Source organism: Rattus norvegicus, chromosome 1 (genome assembly GCF_021556685.1).
Source record: "Rattus norvegicus strain SHRSP/BbbUtx chromosome 1, alternate assembly SHRSP_T2T, whole genome shotgun sequence".
NCBI classification, from domain to species: domain Eukaryota; kingdom Metazoa; phylum Chordata; class Mammalia; order Rodentia; family Muridae; genus Rattus; species Rattus norvegicus.
The window spans coordinates 69323079-69344247 of NC_141534.1; positions in this window are offsets into that span (position 1 = coordinate 69323079).

Here is a 21169-nt window from a genome sequence, read left to right on the forward strand (position 1 = left end):
AAAAACAAACTCAGGTCATTTTTTTCTCGTATTTTTCAGAAGTTGGGATAGTGGAATTACAGAAGAAACTGTTGATGTAATTCTAAAAATATTCTTCCTTCCTTTTAAGAAAACCTAATGTTTGAATAAATATTCAAATAATAAAAATACATCTGTAATGTTACAGAGTATTGATCCATTCATTATATAATGAATTACACATTAACAAACTGCTGGGTAAACGTGCTCATTGTTAAAACCCTTTCTCCAAACAAAAAGTGAAAATGTTACTGTCTAAAGCTGGTTATTTAGTCAGCAGAAAAGAAAGAGATGAGTTAAGATATTGCATGCTTCTCAATTATATTTATGGTCATTATTTAAATTCAAACCAAAACAATTCAGTCTGTTTCTTAACCTCATTTTTATGTTTTCAATCACTCTGACTTACTGACAGAAAGTTCTCATTTTACAGTAGATTATAACAGCAATTTTCTTTTTTTCTATTTGACAACTCTGGCTGTAAAGAGCTTGATACTTGCTTTCTCTTCTCCACATACCAACTGAAAGAACAGTATAACAACCAGTTGAAGGTGAATTCTTCAACTAGATTCTGTGTTTTCTCCCCTTACTTTTTGATTTCATCATGTAATGAAGACAAGATGGCTTAAGTGCTCACATCCATTTGACAAATAGCAGTGCCATTAGCAATTTAAATTAGACAGAAGAAATAGCTTGACACTGTGTAATCTGTTCTTGTATGAAGTTTGATGACCAATAGGGCACGGAATGTAGGGCTCCTTTAAAGAGTATAATTGTTAAATGTAAACCTGACCAGTGTTACCTATGAGTGCATATGTACAGAAATTAAATAAACACAAACTTTACAACTCCCACAACAATAATTCAAAGTAACCTTTAAATTGTTTTTAACCATCAACAAACTACTGATCTCTCCTCCACATAGAGTGGCCCAATGTTATACAAATCTCTTTATGAGTTGAAGTGATCAAAATGGTTTCTATGTCTCTGCAGTCCCTCAACCTTCTTTGTGATGTTAGGAAAACACCAAGTTTTCAAGTTTGGATTTTTATTGATCATCTAACACTGATAATATTAATATTCACTGCTAATGGCAACTATTGTCAATGAAAGAAAGCTCTAGACTACTTCCTTTCCCCTCCATTTGTTTGTTGTGATTTTCCCATTTTCCTAGTTGGTCAGTGAACTCAGCTTTGACTAAAGTCCCTCTTTATCTATAATTTTAGGAAAACATTCATTGAATATCCCCCCCCTCTGTCTATCAGTCTCTCTCCCTCATTGCCCAATCAGGGCCCAGCCTGGAAGAATTTACATGCTTCTCTTCAGGTACTTGGACAGCAGAAGCCAGAAGGCAAGGCTGAGCTACAGAAGAAATTCCAATAAAGGAAAACAAATAAACACAGCACTTGAGAAAAGGAATAAAATTCTTAGAGACATACACTAAGAAAATGAAATTTAAAAAGTGATATCGACAATTGACTTCTTAAAACGATAGATATAATTTGAACTATGCATATAGTGACTTTCAAAAATAGCAGGTCATTCCCTGGTGGGCAAAATGACATCAGTAAGAAATGTATGATCCTGTCATTATATGCAACATTATCTGCTGAAACATGTAACCTGACACACACAGCTATAGCCAATAGTCCCTGATTCAAATTTCTTAGTGAACTCAACTAGATCCACAAAATTTGGTTCAACATAACCTCACCAGGCAGTATACCCAGCAATCTGGACAATTTTTATTCACATGCTTCAGTTAATAAGTGCTGGGGAATTACACTCATTTTGTCTCATCAGGTCCTTATTCATAATGGTGAACCCCTGCAGATGATTCCCTTAAATTATAGTGTGTGAGCTAGCTATTGACCACATTGTTTCACCTTGTAGTGCACACAGTAAACTGTTCCTCCTGTTCCGGTCTGAAAGCAGAAGCCATGCTCCACATGAAAGTACTTTTCCTTTTACTGTAAAGGGTAGTTCATTATATGATAAAAATTAGTAATTTCTGTCTTGTGGTACGGTCATTTTACTAATTAATTTACAAAGCTTAGCAAGGTCCAACATGAGACAGGTTTCCAGCTCACAACATAGCTTGTCTCAAAAACATTTTTCTAAAAGGCTAAAGATGCAGCTGTTCTAAAATTAATCTTTTTCAAATTTCTTTTTAAAAATGGAGAAATATTGAAAGAATGTGCTTTCATTCACCTAATACCTGAGATACCTATTACAACTTAGACAAGATTATGTCCAAATGAATCACAACCGAAATGCCAAGAGAACTTGTAGAATATACCAGAGAAAAAAAGAATACACTAGGGAAACGAAGCCTGTCTGCAATTGGAATCCTGCCTAGGGTGTTTCTATACACAGGCCCCTGCTCCAAATTGTTTGTAAATATTCAGGCCAGAGAGTGAAGTTGTTGTTTAGTGGCCACTGCAGGCTCCAGAAGTGGCTAAAACCACGAGGTTTTATGACAGGTGCTTGCATCCAGCTACTGGTTCTAAACCAGCCTTGGGTAGGACCCACCACAACATCACCTCTCCTCACCTCCTCACCTCTTTGGGAAATGACCATAGCCTCACCATGTTGCAACTTCAGGGCCTGCCTAAGCTTCCCTTACAGTACCAAGTGGCAACACAAAGAGCATACAGGCCAAATTGAAAGACCCCCAGAGTGGAGAGACCCTCACTCAAGTCTCAGGATGACGCGACACCCCAAGGACTCACACAAGACCATCCTTGCAGTAATCACATGAGGTTTATCAATAGGAACTAGTGTACTGGGGTCAAGACTTGTATCCCACACAGGGGCAGTGGAGTTCGACCCAAAGTTCAGAGGCTTAGGGTTTATATAGGCAGAGGGTTCCTAGCGTGGCCACACGATCAGCTTATTGCACAAACAGGAAGCAGATCTGGGGGAAGGTCAGGCTTAATCTCCTGGGAACAGTCCTGGGTTCCTGTTCTCTAGGGTGGATGTTTATCTGAGTTGACGAAACATCTGGTTAAACTCTAACCTTGGTTTCCTGGAACAGTATCTGCACGACACAATGGGGGCTTAAGCCAATATCATAAGATCGGGGGCAGGAGTCTGAGTTCATTACTTACTTGACCATGTCTGGTGAATGTCTTTCTCAGAAATTTGCTATGTTTATCCTCCCTATCTTTAATGGCCTGCTGGTCCCTGGAATAGCTCCTTCTCTCCCCAGCCCCTCCAGAGCCCTGGGGCATAGGGTTTATGAGTCAGCTTGCCTTTCTGCATTTTTAACTGTTTATGCTCATGAGTCAGACTCTGCTGCTGTAAGTTTTAAACTACTCTAAAATCCCCTCTCTCAAAATCACTTAAGCCTGCTACGCAGGCCAAATCACTTACGCCAAACAGGGAACCTGCAAAAGGAATCCTGGAAGAACCATCCTCCTCTTATGACTGACAGGTCCTGTTGGAGTCCATGAATGGCCAATGCATCTTGAGTGACATGTGCGACTTCGTCAGGGTCAGAGAATGCAGAAGCAGCTCAAAATACTGGTTCCTGGCACAGGCTTCCAGTTCTGATACACAGCTTTTCCAGATCTGCAGAGGTGTGTATTTTGGTAGTAATTTTTCCGATTTTCAATAGCCTACCCACCAGCCATTGGGAGGACCCACCACTGCAGCTCAACTCTGATTAGCTGCCTTCTCCCCTTGTGGGCTTTAACCTTGTGCTCAGGTCAGGTCTTCTATTCTTGCCTATGCTTCCACTGAGAGACTCTAGGTATTTCCCCTTATTGGTACTGGAATCATGCATATTACTAAAGTTGCAGTGGAGTGAACAAACTGTCTCAAAAGTGCAATAATATTGCCAATTAAAGAGAGTTTTACAAAACAATTTTTTTTATTGAGGCTTCATGGTAGGTCCAGGAAAAATGCAGATACTTTTCACCTGGTAGGTAAGTAAAAACACAAGGAGAAAGACAGAAAATAGATGACAAACAGTGTGGAGCTCAATTGTTATTCTATTATCTATTGCTCAATAGGTTAGTGCAAAAAAAAATCCCAAAAATGTAGGTGTACTAGTAAAATGCTCTGGGACCTCTCTATGTTGAACGTGGATTTATTGGAATGTCTCAGATGTAGCAAACCAACTATTCTGATGATACCTCTGTATGATTGGAAGATGAAGAATCCAGTAGTGGCTCAGTTCATATGGCTGAATGTGTTAGCTTGTTTTAAATAGACACAAGAACTCATATAGGAGAAAACACAACATTTGTAAAGAATCTAGAAAGTCAATTTTACAAATACCTCTGATCTTAAAACTCAGCTCAAAATCCATTATGGAGGAAAACCTTAAGCATGTAAAGAATGTGAGGCAGCCTTCCCTACAATATCTCTTATTAAAGACATAAGAAAATACATGCAACGGAAAACCTTGAAAAGATTCTTTAATTAATATCAAAGTTGATTTACTCTTCTGAAATCCAGGAAAACAAAGAATCTCTCAAAATAGGAAGAGGACACAAAAACTTCAACTGATGTTCTGTCCTTGTGAAATAACAGGATTGTCACAGCAGGTAATCTTATACATGATTCAAATTTGTAGCTTTTTTCCTTAAAATGTATTCAGTAAAAAATTACTGGAAAATAAGCAATGCATGCAGTAATGTTTCAGTTTGAACAACCAAATTGTTGACTAATGGACTGGAGAGATGGCTCAGTGTTTAAGAGCACTGACTGCTCTTCCAGAGGTCCTGAGTTCAAATCCCAGCAACCACATGGTAGCTCACAACTATCTGTAATGAGATCTGATACCCTCTTCTTGTATGTCTAAAGACAGCTACTGTGTACATACAAAAAATAAATAAATGAATCTAAAAAAGTTGACTAATTAAAATTGAACCGAATTGAAGGTATAAGTTACTATAGCTATGTCTCTGCAGCCCTTGCTTATCAATATGATTCTCATGTCAAATGGAATCAATGGGCAGGTTCCTGTTATCAGTATTAGAGATAGGATACATGGGAACTTGGTCACATTTCTGTTTACTATTGTCCAATATATTAGGAGACTGTTATTGTGATATTTGTGATGTGGAGCATGAGAGTCCACTATTAATACCAATGGACTTCCCAAATAAATGAATACAGAACTAATTTCACAAATTGTAAATGTTAACTTATGAGATGGCAATAAATCATGAAGAAATGTATTGCAATAAAACTCAAGAACTTCCATAATCACACTGTGAATTGATGATATATCCAGCAGTTATTCAAAGCTGATTAATTTTGTAGAAATGACTTGTTCAAATTTATTTAGACATTTAGAGTCACATAGAAGATTGAGAATAAAATTGGAGACCTCTTTACATCTGCAAATTTAATAGTTTTCATTATAATTCATACTGTGGCTATATAATTGTGTGCAAGTTGATGGACTGCTTACTGAAATTTTTTGCAAAGGGATAAAAAAGTCGATTAAAAATCCCTTGTTTGCAGCGCATTATTATAATGTATTGATATAGTACAATCCTTCATGAAAATGTGCATTAAATTTATGGGATTAGGATTTCCTCACAAGGAATGATAGAATTAAATGAAAACACCAGAATTCAAAGAAATCTTAAGTGTTTCACTATCAAATTGTTTTTCTCCATTTAACTCGATGATGTCTGTTAGCTTGCTGTATAATGCTTTGATTTTGTTTAGGGATGTCCGTTATATCCTTGATCTTCCAATACTTTTGAAATAAAGGGGTGTTGGAATTTTTTCAAAGGCTTTTCCACCATCTACTGAGATAATTGTGTGATTTTTATCTTTCAGTTTGTTTATATGATCAAGTACATTGATGGATTTTCATATATTGGACTATCCCTGCCTCTCTGAGATGATCATAATGGATGAGGTTTTGTTTTGTTTTGTTTTTTATTTTTTTGGCTTTTAAAGGATTTTATTAGAAGCAGGAAACCATGCACTTCCATTCCAAGCCATTGTAAGCATGAAACAGATACACTTTAGGCAAGGTAGGCTTTTACTACATTGGCTAGTACTCATGTTCAAGTGAGGCTCTGGTTCAGTCTGGGCTGCTACCCACCATGCCTAGCTGACGCTGATGTGGGACAGCCAGCACCCATGACTTGTGTCCTCTCACACTCAGATAGTTGGCAACAAGGCAGTAAAAAGCTGTCCAACTTGCCAGTTTGAGTAGCAGCTAAGTCCTTCCCAGCACAGAGGACAAAGGACTTGTTAGACAATGAGAGGATAACGACATTCCAGTCACTTGTAGGAACTCCACCTTAGTCTGGGTTCTAGGTTAGCCCACATCTAGGTGAGGGGCTGGGGCCTCTGGGTGGCCTTCAGACCTTACCCTGGAAGGGTTAAGACAATCAATGAGAAGCAGGAGCAGCATGTGTACCTCAATAGAGCCAGTGCTGGAACACTGGGTTCCATCTCAAGGATGAGGTTTTTGACGTGTTCCTGGATTCAGTTTGTGAGTATATTTCCATCAATGATCACAAGAGAACTCAGTCTGAATTTCTCTGTCTTAGTTGAATCTTTATGTGGAAGTTCATGATGCAAAGAAAACTATCAGGGAGGTGCAGGGGGCAATATTTTGGGTTGTAATAAATAAAATACCTAATTAATAAAAATTGATAAATGCAAGCACCAAAAGTTAAGAGAATTTTTAAGTGTTTCAGAAGCAAATTTTTATACTGATTCAAATTTAACGCATTGGAGACAAAAATTTGACATAGTTCTGAAATATATATATATATATATATATATATATATATATATACATACATACATACATACAATTATGGCTCTGGAATCTATTTTTCACCAACGACTAATAGGGGAATAATAAATCATTATTAAAATCAATTGTTTAAATGTGAATAAAATCTATAAACAATATATATGTTGCATTACATTATCAAGCAATTTAATAAGAGCAAAGTATTATAAAAATAGGAAACAAAATACAACATATATTTATAAATGAAAAAAAACCCCTGATGGCTGTTAAAAAATGAACCTCATATTATTAGATAAAAATAGTAGCCCACATCAATAATTGACAGATTATAACCTATATGTGACTGTTCAAAGTTGTAGACTAGGCTACAAAGATTTCCATTTAATTTCAGAAATGCATGAACTGAGCTTTAAGAAGGATTTTCCGTATTCAGTGACTTTGGTCCCTGATAGGATGAAGCGAGTTCCTTTCTGGACCTAGCAATATGCTGTAGCTCTTAAGGGTAAAGATGACACCCAGAATTTCAGTGTCAGAGTTTGGAGGCAAGATGGACTTCCATAGAAACATGGCCTCTCCATTGCTGCAGTTATAGAAAGGAAGGAAGTTACCCAGACATTACAGAACACCAGCATGCTGAAAGCCAGAAACTGAGATTGATAGTGTCAAGCAAATCCATGGACAAAAAAGCTATAATGTAGTTTCCTAAGGCTATACAAATCTTGTAAAAATAAATTTGACAATGAGTGCATGGTCACGTTTCGCTTTGATTCTAAGCCACTTATCAGCACAAATTCATTGGAGACTTCTCTGAATGATATTCCTACGCTGTTCTTTCTTAATTTTAACAATTTTTGTTTTTAATTTCAATGTAAGCTACACTAACGTGGAATCATCACTAGTTAAGCTTAATCAATTCTTAAAAAAAAATACCAGGATGCTGTAATTAGAAAGAAAGAAGGCTAGAGAGATGGCTTATTGGTTAAGACTGCTCTCCCAAGGGTCCTAAGTTCAATTCCCAGCAACCACATTGTGACTCATGACCATCTGTAATGAGATCCAATGACTTTTTCTGGTGTGTCTGATGATGGTTACAGTGTACTCACATTTATTAAAGTAAACAAATTTAAAAAATAAAAATGGTAGCAAGATCACAGTGATAAAAAAGACAGACAGACTGACAGACAGAAAAGAAGGAAAGAAGGGAGGAAGGAAGGAAGCAAGCAAGCAAGCAAGAAATAAAGGACAGAGGGGCAGGAGAGAGTAACGGAGATATCAAGAAGGGCAGCAGGGAAGGAAGAACAGACCAAAAGAAACCAAGCTAAATATTCAGAGAATTTTTCTTTTTCTTTTTGATTTTGTAGTTATGTCATCATTATTAGTCATTGTTAAATATAAACTAACAACACATAAGATATATTCAATGTATATTTTATAGCAAGGTGCATTACTTTGGTTACTTACATGATACAGCCAGGAATTATTAATAATTCCATATCACAAGTGAGGAGTCTGCATTGAGCTGTAATCATGGAAGCTCTAATATAATACAAATATTTCCAGTTATGTGATCTCTGTGGCTCTGGGAAAATTACAATCTCTCTCTCCCTCCCTCTCTCTCTCTCTCTCTCTCTCTCTCTCTCTCTCTCTCTCTTTAATTAACTTGAGTATTTCTTATTTACATTTCGAGTGTTACTCCCTTTCCCGGTTTCCGGGCAAAGATCCCCCTAATCCCTCCCCCTCCCCTTCTTTATGGGTGTTCCCCTCCCAATTCTCCCCCCATTGCCGCCCTCCCCCCAACAATCACTTTCACTGGGGGTTCAGTCTTAGCAGGACCAAGTGCTTCCCCTTCCACTGGTGCTCTTACAAGAATATTCATTGCTACCTATGAGGTCAGAGTCCAGGGTCAGTCCATGTATAGTCTTTAGGTAGTGGCTTAGTCCCTGGAAGCTCTGGTTGCTTGGCATTGTTGTTCATAAGGGGTCTTGAGCTCCTTCAAGCTCTTCCAGTTCTTTCTCTGATTCCTTCAATAGGGGTCCTATTCTCAGTTCAGTGGTTTGCTGCTGGCATTCGCCTCTATATTTGCTGTATTCTGGCTGTGTCTCTCAGGAGCGATCTACATCCGGCTCCTGTCGGTCTGCACTTCTTTGCTTCATCCATCTTGTCTAATTGGATGGCTGTATATGTATGGGCCACATGTGGGACAGGCTCTGAATGGGTGTTCCTTCAGTCTCTGTTTTAATTTTTGCCTCTCTATTCCCTGCCAAGGGTATTCTTGTTCCCCTTTTAAAGAAGGAGTGAAGCATTCACATTTTGACCATCCGTCTTGAGTTTCATTTGTTCTAGGCATCTAGGGTAATTCAAGCATTTGGGCTAATAGCCACTTATCAATGAGTGCATACCATGTGTGTTTTTCTGTGACTGGGTTACCTCACTCAGGATGATATTTTCCAGTTCCAACCATTTGCCTACGAATTTCATAAACTCGTTGTTTTTGATAGCTGAGTAATATTCCATTGTGTAGATGTACCACATTTTCTGTATCCATTCCTCTGTTGAAGGGCATCTGGGTTCTTTCCAGCTTCTGGCTATTATAAATAAGGCTGCAATGAACATAGTGGAGCACGTGTCTTTTTTATATGTTGGGGCATCTTTTGGGTATATGCCCAAGAGAGGTATAGCTGGATCCTCAGGCAGTTCAATGTCCAATTTTCTGTGGAACCTCCAGACTGATTTCCAGAATGGTTGTACCAGTCTGCAATCCCACCAACAATGGAGGAGTGTTCCTCTCTCTCCGCATCCTCGCCAGCATTTGCTGTCACCTGAGTTTTTGATCTTAGCCATTGTCACTGGTGTGAGGTGAAATCTCAGGGTTGTTTTGATTTGCATTTCCCTTATGACTAAAGGTGTTGAACATTTCTTTAGGCGTTTCTCAGCAATTCGGCATTCCTCAGCTGTGAATTCTTTGTTTAGCTCTGAACCCCATTTTTTAATAGGGTTATTTGTCTCCCTGTGGTCTAACTTCTTGAGTTCTTTGTATATTTTGGATATAAGGCCTCTATCTGTTGTAGGATTGGTAAAGATCTTTTCCCAATCTGTTGGTTGCCGTTTTGTCCTAACCACAGTGTCCTTTGCCTTACAGCTTTGCAGTTTTATGAGATCCCATTTGTCGATTCTTGATCTCAGAGCATAACCCATTGGTGTTTGTTCAGGAAATTTTTTTCCAGTGCCAATGTGTTCCAGATGCTTCCCTAGTTTTTCTTCTATTAGATTGAGTGTATCTGGTTTGATGTGGAGGTCCTTGATCCACTTAGACTTAAGCTTTGTACAGGGTGATAAGCATGGATCGATCTGCATTCTTCTACATGTTGCCCTCCAGTTGAACCAGCACCATTTGCTGAAAATGCTATCTTTTTTCCATTGGATGGTTTTGGCTCCTTTGTCAAAAATCAAGTGGCCATATGTGTGTGGGTTCATTTCTGGGTCCTCAGTTCTATTCCATCGGTCTATCTGTCTGTCTCTGTACCAATACCATGCAGTTTTTATCACTATTGCTCTGTAATACTGCTTGAGTTCAGGGATAGTGATTCCCCCTGAGGTCCTTTTATTGTTGAGGATAGTTTTAGCTATCCTGGGTTTTTTGTTATTCCAGATGAATTTGCAAATTGTTCTGTCTAACTCTTTGAAGAATTGGATTGGTATTTTGATGGGGGTTGCATTGAATCTGTAGATCGCTTTTGGTAGAATGGCCATTTTTACTATATTAATCCTGCCAATCCATGAGCATGGGAGATCTTTTCATCTTCTGAGGTCTTCTTCAATTTCTTTCTTCAGAGGCTTGAAGTTCTTATTGTTCTTATCTTTTACTTGCTTGGTTAAAAATAGTATAAAAGGTACTTTATATTACTTGGGTCTGTTATGAAGGGTGTCGTTTCCCTAATTTCTTTCTCGGCTTGTTTCTCTTTTGTGTAGAGGAAGGCTACTGATTTATTTGAGTTAATTTTATACCCAGCCACTTTGCTGAAGTTGTTTATCAGCTTTAGTAGTTCTCTGGTGGAACTTTTGGGATCACTTAAATAAACTATCATATCATCTGCAAATAGTGATATTTTGACTTCTTCTTTTCCGATCTGTATCCCCTTGACCTCCTTTTGTTGTCTGATTGCTCTGGCTAGAACTTCAAGAACTATATTGAATAAGTAGGGAGAGAGTGGGCAGCCTTGTCTAGTCCCTGATTTTAGTGGGATTGCTTCAAGTTTCTCTCCATTTAGTTTAATGTTAGGAACTGGTTTGCAGTATATGGCTTTTACTATGTTCAGGTATGTGCCTTGAATTCCTATTCCTTCCAGGGCTTTGATAATGAATGGGTGTTGAATTTTGTCAAATGCTTTCTCAGCATCTAATGAAATGATCATGTGGTTCTGTTCTTTCAGTTTGTTTATATAATGGTTCACGTTGATGGTTTTCTGTATATTAAACCATCCCTGCATGCCTGGGATGAAGCCTACTTGATCATGGTGGATGATTGTTTTGATGTGCTCTTGGATTCGGTTTGCCAGAATTTTATTGAGTATTTTTCCGTCGATATTCATAAGGGAAATTGGTCTGAAGTTCTCTTTCTTTGTTGGGTCTTTGTGTGGTTTAGGTATAAGAGTAATTGTGGCTTCATAGAAGGAATTCGGTAGTGCTCCAACTGTTTCAATTTTGTGGAATAGTTTGGATAATATTGGTATGAGGTCTTCTATGAAGGTCTGATAGAATTCTGCACTAAACCCGTCTGGACCTGGGCTCTTTTTGGTTGGGAGACCTTTAATGACTGCTTCTATTTCCTTAGAAGTTATGGGGTCGTTTAACTGGTTTACTTGTTTCTGATTTAACTTTGGTACCTGGTATCTGTCTAAGAAATTGTCCATTTCCTGCAGATTTTCAAGTTTTGTTGAATATAGGCTTTTATAGTAAGATCTGATGATTTTTTGAATTTCCTCTGAATGTGTAGTTATGTCTCCCTTTTCATTTCTGATTTTGTTAATTTGGACACACTGTGTGCTCTCGTTAGTCTGGCTAATGGTTTATCTATCTTGTTGATTTTCTCAAAGAAACAATTTTTGCTTCTGTTGATTCTTTCTATGGTCCTTTTTGTTTCTACTTGGTTGATTTCAGCTCTGAGTTTGATTATTTTCTGCCTTCTACTCCTCCTGGGTGTATTTGCTTCTTTTTGTTCTAGAGCTTTTAGGTGTGCTGTCAAGCTGCTGACATATGCTCTTTCCTGTTTCTTTCTGCAGGCACTCAGCGCTATGAGTTTTCCTCTTAGCACAGCTTTCATTGTGTCCCATAAGTTTGGGTATGTTGTACCTTCATTTTCATTAAATTCTAAAAAGTCTTTAATTTCTTTCTTTATTTCTTCCTTGACCAGGTTATCATTGAGTAGAGCATTGTTCAATTTCCATGTATATGTGGGCATTCTTCCCTTATTGTTATTGAAGACCAGCTTTAGGCCGTGGTGGTCTGATAGCACGCATGGGATTATTTCTTTCTTTCTGTACCTGTTGAGGCCCCTTTTTTGACCAATTATATGGTCAATTTTGGAGAAAGTACCATGAGGAGCTGAGAAGAAGGTATATCCTTTTGCTTTAGGATAGAATGTTCTATAAATATCTGTTAAGTCCATTTGGCTCATGACTTCTCTTAGTCTGTCTACGTCTCTGTTTAATTTCTGTTTCCATGATCTGTCCATTGATGAGAGTGGGGTGTTGAAATCTCCCACTATTATTGTGTGAGGTGCAATGTGTGTTTTGAGCTTTAGTAAGGTTTCTTTTACGTATGTAGGTGCCCTTGTATTTGGGGCACAGATATTAAGGATTGAGAGTTCATCTTGGTGGATTTTTCCTTTGATGAATATGAAGTGTCCTTCATTATCTTTTTTGATGAATTTTAGTTGAAAATTGATTTTATTTGATGTTAGAATGATTACTCCAGCTTGCTTCTTCAGACTATTTGCTTGGAAAGTTGTTTTCCAGCCTTTCACTCTGAGGTAGTGTCTGTCTTTGTCTCTGAGGTGTGTTTCCTGTAGGCAGCAGAATGCAGGGTCCTCGTTGTGTATCCAGTTTGTTAATCTATGTCTTTTTATTGGGGAGTTGAGACCATTGATGTTGAGAGATATTAAGAAATAGTAATTATTGCTTCCTGTTATATTCATATTTGGATGTGAGGTTATGTTTGTGTGCTTTTCTTCTCTTTGTTTTGTTGCCAAGATGATTAGTTTCTTGCTTCTTCTAGGGTATAGCTTGCCTCCTTATGTTGGGCTTTACCATTTATTATCCTTTTTAGTGCTGGACTTGTAGAAAGATATTGTGTAAATTTGGTTTTGTTTTGGAATATCTTGTTGTCTCCATCTATGTTAATTGAGAGTTTTGCAGGATACAGTAACCTGGGCTGGCATTTGTGTTCTCTTAGGGTCTGTATGACATCTGTCCAGGATCTTCTGGCCCTCATAGTTTCTGGCGAAAAGTCTGGTGTAATTCTGATAGGTCTGCCTTTATATGTTACTTCACTTTTTCCCTTACTGCTTTTAATATTCTTTCTTTGCTTTGTGTTTGTTTGATGTTTTGACTATTATGTGACAGGAGGAGTTTCTTTTCTGGTCCAATCTATTTGGAGTTCTGTAGGCTTCTTGTATGCCTTTGGGTATCTCTTTTTTTAGGTTAGGGAAGTTTTCTTCTATGATTTTGTTGAAGATATTTACTGGTCCTTTGAGCTGGGAGTCTTCACTTTCTTCTATACCTATTATCCTTAGGTTTGATCTTCTCATTGAGTCCTGGATTTCCTGTATGTTTTGGACCAGTAGCTTTTTCTGCTTTACATTGTCTTTGACAGTTGAGTCAATGATTTCTATGGAATCTTCTGCTCCTGAGATTCTCTCTTCCATCTCCTGTATTCGGTTGGTGAAGCTCGTATCTACAGCTCCTTGTCTCTTCTTTTGGTTTTCTATATCCAGGGTTGTTTCCATGTGTTCTTTCTTGATTGCTTCTATTTCCATTTCTAATTCCTTCAACTGTTTGATTGTGTTTTCCTGGAATTCTTTCAGGGATTTTTGTGACTCCTCTCTATGGACTTCTACTTGTTTATTTATGTTTTCCTGGAATTCTTTTAGGGATTTTTGCGATTCCTTTCTGTAGGCTTCTACTTGTTCTCTAAGGGAGTTCTTCACGTCTTTCTTGAAGTCCTCCAGCATCATGATCAAATATGATTTTGAAACTAGATCTTGCTTTTCTGGTATGTTTGGATATTCCGTGTTTGCTTTGGTGGGAGATCTGGGCTCTGATGATGCCATGTAGTCTTGGTTTCTGTTGCTTGGGTTCCTGCACTTGCCTCTCGCCATCAGATTATCTCTAGTGTTACTTTGTTCTGCTATTTCTGACAGTTGCTAGACTGTCCTATAAGCCTGTGTTTCAGGAGCTCTGTAGACCTGTTTTCCTGTTTCCTTTCAGCCAGTTATGGGGACAGAGTGTTCTGCTTTCGGGCATGTAGTTTTTCCTATCTACAGGTCTTCAGCTGTTCCTGTGGGCCTGTGTCTTGAGTTCACCAGGCAGGTCACTTGGAACAGAAAAGTTGTTCTTACCTGTGGTCCCGAGGCTCAAGTTTGCTCATGGGGTGTTGCTTATGAGCTCTCCGCGGCCGCAGCAACCAGGAAGATCTGCGCCGCCTTTTCCGGGAGCTTCCATGCACCAGGGTTCCAGATGGCGTTTGGTGTTTTCCTCTGGAATCAGTAATGTGTGCAGAGTGCAGTCTCTTCTGGTTTCCCAGGCATGTCTGCCTCTCTGAAGGTTTAGCTCTCCCTCCTACAGGATTTGTGTGCAAAGAACTGTTTATCTGGTCGGTCCCTTCCACAACCTCTCTTAGTTTGAGTAACAATACCTGTATTAGAAATCTGATACTTGCCCAAGTGACTTTTCAAAGTCATTTGTTGATTACAGTTAGATAACACAGCAAAACTTAATAAACTGGAGGTTCCTCAGAAATACAAGATTTTTCATTTGTTTTTACAGTCTCAAAAGTGGTGTAAGAAAAACATCACCAGCAGCAAAGAATTCAGAGGTTAGCTCAAGAAGACACACTAAAATGTGCATCTTGAGGATGTCATTTTCTATTTGAACTACCTTTGGTGAAATGATGCTTTTACAGCTAGGGTCCATGGTGATAACATAATGTTATTGCCTATCACACAGAATTATTGGGCATTTGTGGGGCAACACATACATAGGAATTAAACCCTGCTGGTAACATTCCATTCCTTTCTAGACATTCTTGAATTGCAGGCACAGGGGACACGTGTGTACCTGATGCCTAATTTTGTACATGATGTACAAAATTAATTTTGTTGCTATCAATGAGCCTTTATTGAGAAACACCATTTTGAAGACAATGTTTTTTACATTTCTGAAAACAGAGAAAAATAACATGATCTGAACTCTGGTGACTCACAATCTTCGTAGAGAAGAAAATACACAACTAAGCATAATAAGAGGTAGAGTATATTATGTGGAAGCAGAATAGAGTAATTCCTGCCATATTTCAACCATAAAAGCAGTATTTTATTTCTTTTTTTTTTTTTGGACTTTATTTTTTTCTCCATCTTTACTAACTTGGGTATTTCTTATTTACACTTCAATTGTAATTCCCTTTCCTGGTTTCTGGGCCAATATCCCGCAAAACCTCCTGCTCTCCTTCTCTATGGGTGTTCCCCTCCCCATCCTCCCCCCATTACCGCCCTCTCCCCAAGAATCATGTTCACTGGGGGTTCAGTCTTGGCAGGACCAAGGGCTTCCCCTTCCACTGGTGCTCTTACTAGGCTATTCATTGCTACCTATCAGGTTGGAGACCAGGGTCAGTCCATGCATAGTATTTGGGTAGTGGCTTAGTCCCTGGAAGCTCTGGTTGGTTGGCACTGTTGTAGATATGGGGTCTCAAGCCCCTTCAAGCTCTTTCAGTCCTTTCACTCTAAATCTGTGTCTTTTTATTGGGGAATTGAGTCCATTGATCTTGAGAGGTATTAAGTAATAGTTATTGTTGCTTCCTGTTATATTCGTGTTTGGATGTGAGATTATGTTTGTGCTTGTCTTCTCTTTGTTTTGTTGCAAAATTATTAGTTTCTTGCCTGTTCTATGGTGTAGCTTGCCTCCTTGTGTTGGGCTTTATGATTTTTTTTTGATAGTTTAGTAGCTTTATTTTTTTTTTTATTAACTTGAGTATTTCTTATATACATTTCGAATGTTATTCCCTTTCCCGGTTTCCGGGCAAACATCCCCCTCCCCCCTCCCCTTCCTTATGGGTGTTCCCCTCCCAACCCTACCCCCATTGCCGCCCTCCCCCCATAGACTAGTTCACTGGGGGTTCACTCTTAGCAGGACCCAGGGCTTCCCCTTCCACTGGTGCTCTTACTAGGATATTCATTGCTACATATGGGGTCAGAGTCCAGGGTCAGTCCATGTATAGTCTTTAGGTAGTGGCTTAGTCCCTGGAAGCTCTGGTTGCTTGGCATTGTTGTACTTTTGGGGTCTCGAGCCCCTTTAAGCTCTTCCAGTTCTTTCTCTGATTCCTTCAACAGGGGACCTATTCTCAGTTCAGGGGTTTGCTGCTGGCATTCGCCTCTGTATTTGCTGTATTCTGGCTGTGTCTCTCAGGAGAGATCTACATCCGGCTCCTGTCGGTCTGCACTTCTTTGCTTCATCCATCTTGTCTAATTGGGTGGCTGTATATGTATGGGCCACATGTGGGGCAGGCTCTGAATGGGTGTTCCTTCAGTCTCTGTTTTAATCTTTGCCTCTCCCTTCCCTGCCAAGGGTATTCTTTTTCCTCATTTAAAGAAGGAGTGAAGCATTCACATTTTGATCATCCGTCTTGAGTTTCATTTGTTCTAGGGATCTAGGGTAATTCAAGCATTTGGGCTAATAGCCACTTATCAATGAGTGCATACCATGTATGTCTTTCTGTGATTGGGTTAGCTCACTCAGGATGATATTTTACAGTTCCAACCATTTGCCTACGAATTTCATAAACTCGTTGTTTTTGATAGCTGAGTAATATTCCATTGTGTAGATGTACCACATTTTCTGTATCCATTCCTCTGTTGAAGGGCATCTGGGTTCTTTCCATTTTCTGGCTATTATAAATAAGGCTGCGATGAACATAGTGGAGCACGTGTCTCTTTTATATGTTGAAGCATCTTTTGGGTATATGCCCAAGAGAGGTATAGCTGGATCCTCAGGCAGTTCAATGTCCAATTTTCTGAGGAACCTCCAGACTGATTTCCAGAATGGTTGTACCAGTCTGCAATCCCACCAACAATGGAGGAGTGTTCCTCTTTCTCCACATCCTCATCAGCATCTGCTGTCACCTGAGTTTTTGATCTTAGCCATTGTCACTGGTGTGAGGTGAAATCTCAGGGTTGTTTTGATTTGCATTTCCCTTATGACTAAAGATGTTGAACATTTCTTTAGGTGTTTCTCAGCCATTCGGCATTCCTCAGCTGTGAATTCTTTGTTTAGCTCTGAACCCCATTTTTTAATAGGGTTATTTGTTTCCCTGCGGTCTAACTTCTTGAGTTCTTTGTATTATTTGGATATAAGGCCTCTATCTGTTGTAGGATTGGTAAAGATCTTTTCCCAATCTGTTGGTTGCCGTTTTGTCCTAACCACAGTGTCCTTTGCCTTACAGAAGCTTTGCAGTTTTATGAGATCCCATTTGTCGATTCTTGATCTTAGAGCATAAGCCATTGGTGTTTTGTTCAGGAAATTTTTTCCAGTGCCTATGTGTTCCAGATGCTTCCCTAGTTTTTCTTCTATTAGTTTGAGTGTGTCTGGTTTGATGTGGAGGTCCTTGATCCACTTGGACTTAAGCTTTGTACAGGGTGATAAGCATGGATCGATCTGCATTCTTCTACATGTTGCCCTCCAGTTGAACCAGCACCATTTGCTGAAAATACTATCTTTTTTCCATTGGATGGTTTTGGCTCCTTTGTCAAAAATCAAGTGAACATAGGTGTGTGGGTTCATTTCTGGGTCTTCAATTCTATTCCATTGGTCTATCTGTCTGTCTCTGTACCAATACCATGCAGTTTTTATCACTATTGCTCTGTAATACTGCTTGAGTTCAGGGATAGTGATTCCCCCTGAAGTCCTTTTATTGTTGAGGATAGTTTTAGCTATCCTGGGTTTTTTGTTATTCCAGATGAATTTGCAAATTGTTCTGTCTAACTCTTTGAAGAATTGGATTGGTATTTTGATGGGGATTGCATTGAATCTGTAGATTGCTTTTGGTAAAATGGCCATTTTTACTATATTAATCCTGCCTATCCATGAGCATGGGAGATCTTTCCATCTTCTGAGGTCTTCTTCAATTTCTTTCCTCAGTGTCTTGAAGTTCTTATTGTACAGATCTTTTACTTGCTTGGTTAAAGTCACACCGAGGTACTTTATATTATTTGGGTCTATTATGAAGGGTGTTGTTTCCCTAATTTCTTTCTCGGCTTGTTTCTCTTTTGTATAGAGGAAGGCAACTGATTTATTTGAGTTAATTTTATACCCAGCCACTTTGCTGAAGTTGTTTATCAGCTTTAGTAGTTCTCTGGTGGAACTTTTGGGATCACTTAAATATACTATCATGTCATCTGCAAATAGTGATATTTTGACCTCTTCTTTTCCGATCTGTATCCCCTTGATCTCCTTTTGTTGTCTGATTGCTTTGGCTAGAACTTCAAGAACTATATTGAATAAGTAGGGAGTGAGTGGGCAGCCTTGTCTAGTCCCTGATTTTAGTGGGATTGCTTCAAGTTTCTCTCCATTTAGTTTAATGTTAGCAACTGGTTTGCTGTATATGGCTTTTACTATGTTTAGGTATGGGCCTTGAATTCCTATTCTTTCCAGGACTTTTATCATGAAGGGGTGTTGAATTTTGTCAAATGCTTTCTCAGCGTCTAATGAAATGATCATGTGGTTCTGTTCTTTCAGTTTGTTTATATAATGGATCACGTTGATGGTTTTCCGTATATTAAACCATCCCTGCATGCCTGGGATGAAGCCTACTTGATCATGGTGGATGATTGTTTTGATGTGCTCTTGAATTCGGTTTGCCAGAATTTTATTGAGTATTTTTGCGTCGATATTCATAAGGGAAATTGGTCTTAAGTTCTCTTTCTTTGTTGTGTCTTTGTGTGGTTTAGGTATAAGAGTAATTGTGGCTTCATAGAAGGAATTCGGTAGGGCTCCATCTGTTTCAATTTTGTGGAATAGTTTGGGTAATATTGGTATGAGGTCTTCTATGAAGGTTTGATAGAATTCTGCACTAAACCCGTCTGGACCTGGGCTCTTTTTGGTTGGGAGACCTTTAATGACTGCTTCTATTTCCTTAGGAGTTATGGGGTTGTTTAACTGGTTTATCTGTTCCTGATTTAACTTCGATACCTGGTATCTGTCTAGGAAATTGTCCATTTCCTGAAGATTTTCAAATTTTGTTGAATATAGGTTTTTATAGTAAGATCTAATGATTTTTTGAATTTCCTCTGAATCTGTGGTTATGTCTCCCTTTTCATTTCTGATTTTGTTAATTTGGACGCACTCTCTGTGTCCTCTCGTTAGTCTGGCTAATGGTTTATCTATCTTGTTGATTTTCTCAAAGAACCAACTTTTGGTTCTGTTGATTCTTTCTATGGTCCTTTTTGTTTCTACTTGGTTGATTTCAGCTCTGAGTTTGATTATTTCCTGCCTTCTACTCCTCCTGGGTGTATTTGCTTCTTTTTGTTCTAGAGCTTTTAGGTGTGCTGTCAAGCTGCTGACATATGCTCTTTCCTGTTTCTTTCTGCAGGCACTCAGCGCTATGAGTTTTCCTCTTAGCACAGCTTTCATTGTGTCCCATAAATTTGGGTATGTTGTATCTTCATTTTCATTAAATTGTAAAATGTTTTTAATTTCTTTCTTTATTTCTTCCTTGACCAGGTTATCATTGAGTAGAGCATTGTTCAATTTCCACGTATATGTGGGCATTCTTCCCTTACTGTTATTGAAGACCAGTTTTAGGCCGTGGTGGTCCGATAGCACGCATGGGATTATTTCTATCTTTCTGTACCTGTTGAGGCCCCTTTTTTGACCAATTATATGGTCAATTTTGGAGAAAGTACCATGAGGAGCTGAGAAGAAGGTATATCCTTTTGCTTTAGGATAGAATGTTCTATAAATATCCGTTAAGACCATTTGGCTCATGACTTCTCTTAGTCTGTCGACATCACTGTTTAATTTCTGTTTCCATGATCTGTCCATTGATGAGAGTGGTGTGTTGACATCTCCCACTATTATTGTGTGAGGTGCAATGTGTGTTTTGAGCTTTAGTAAGGTTTCTTTTACATATGTAGGTGCCCTTGTATTTGGGGCATAGATATTTAGGATGGAGAGTTCATCTTGGTGGATTTTTCCTTTGATGAATATGAAGTGTCCTTCCTTATCTTTTTTGATGACTTTTAGTTGGAAATTGATTTTATTTGATATTAGAATGGCTACTCCAGCTTGCTTCTTCTGACCATTTGCTTGGAAAGTTGTTTTCCAGCCTTTCACTCTGAGGTAGTGTCTGTCTTTGTCTCTGAGGTGTGTTTCCTGTAGGCAGCAGAATGCAGGGTCCTCGTTGCGTATCCAGTTTGTTAATCTATGTCTTTTTATTGGGGAGTTGAGGCCATTGATATTGAGAGATATTAAGGAATAGTGATTATTTTTTCCCTTTATATTCATATTTGGATGTGAGGTTATGTTTGTGTGCTTTCATTCTCTTTGTTTTGTTGCCAAGATGATTAGTTTCTTGCTTCTTCTAGGGTATAGCTTGCCTCCTTATGTTGGGCTTTACCATTTATCATCCTTTGTAGTGCTGGATTTGTAGAAAGATATTGTGTAAATTTGGTTTTGTCATGGAATATCTTGGTTTCTCCATCAATGTTAATTGAGAGTTTTGCTGGATACAGTAACCTGGGCTGGCATTTGTGTTCTCTTAGGGTCTGTATGACATCAGTCCAGGATCTTCTGGCCTTCATAGTTTTTGGCGAGAAGTCTGGTGTGATTCTGATAGGTCTCCCTTTATATGTTACTTGACCTTTTTCCCTTACTGCTTTTAATATTCTTTCTTTATTTTGTGCGTTTGGTGTTTTGACAATTATGTGACGGGAGGTGTTTCTTTTCTGGTCCAATCTATTTGGAGTTCTGTAGGCTTCTTGTATGTCTATGGGTATCTCTTTTTTTAGGTTAGGGAAGTTTTCTTCTATGATTTTGTTGAAGATATTTACTGGTCCTTTGAGCTGTGAGTCTTCATTCTCTTCTATGCCTATTATCCTTAGGTTTGATCTTCTCATTGAGTCCTGGATTTCCTGTATGTTTTGGACCA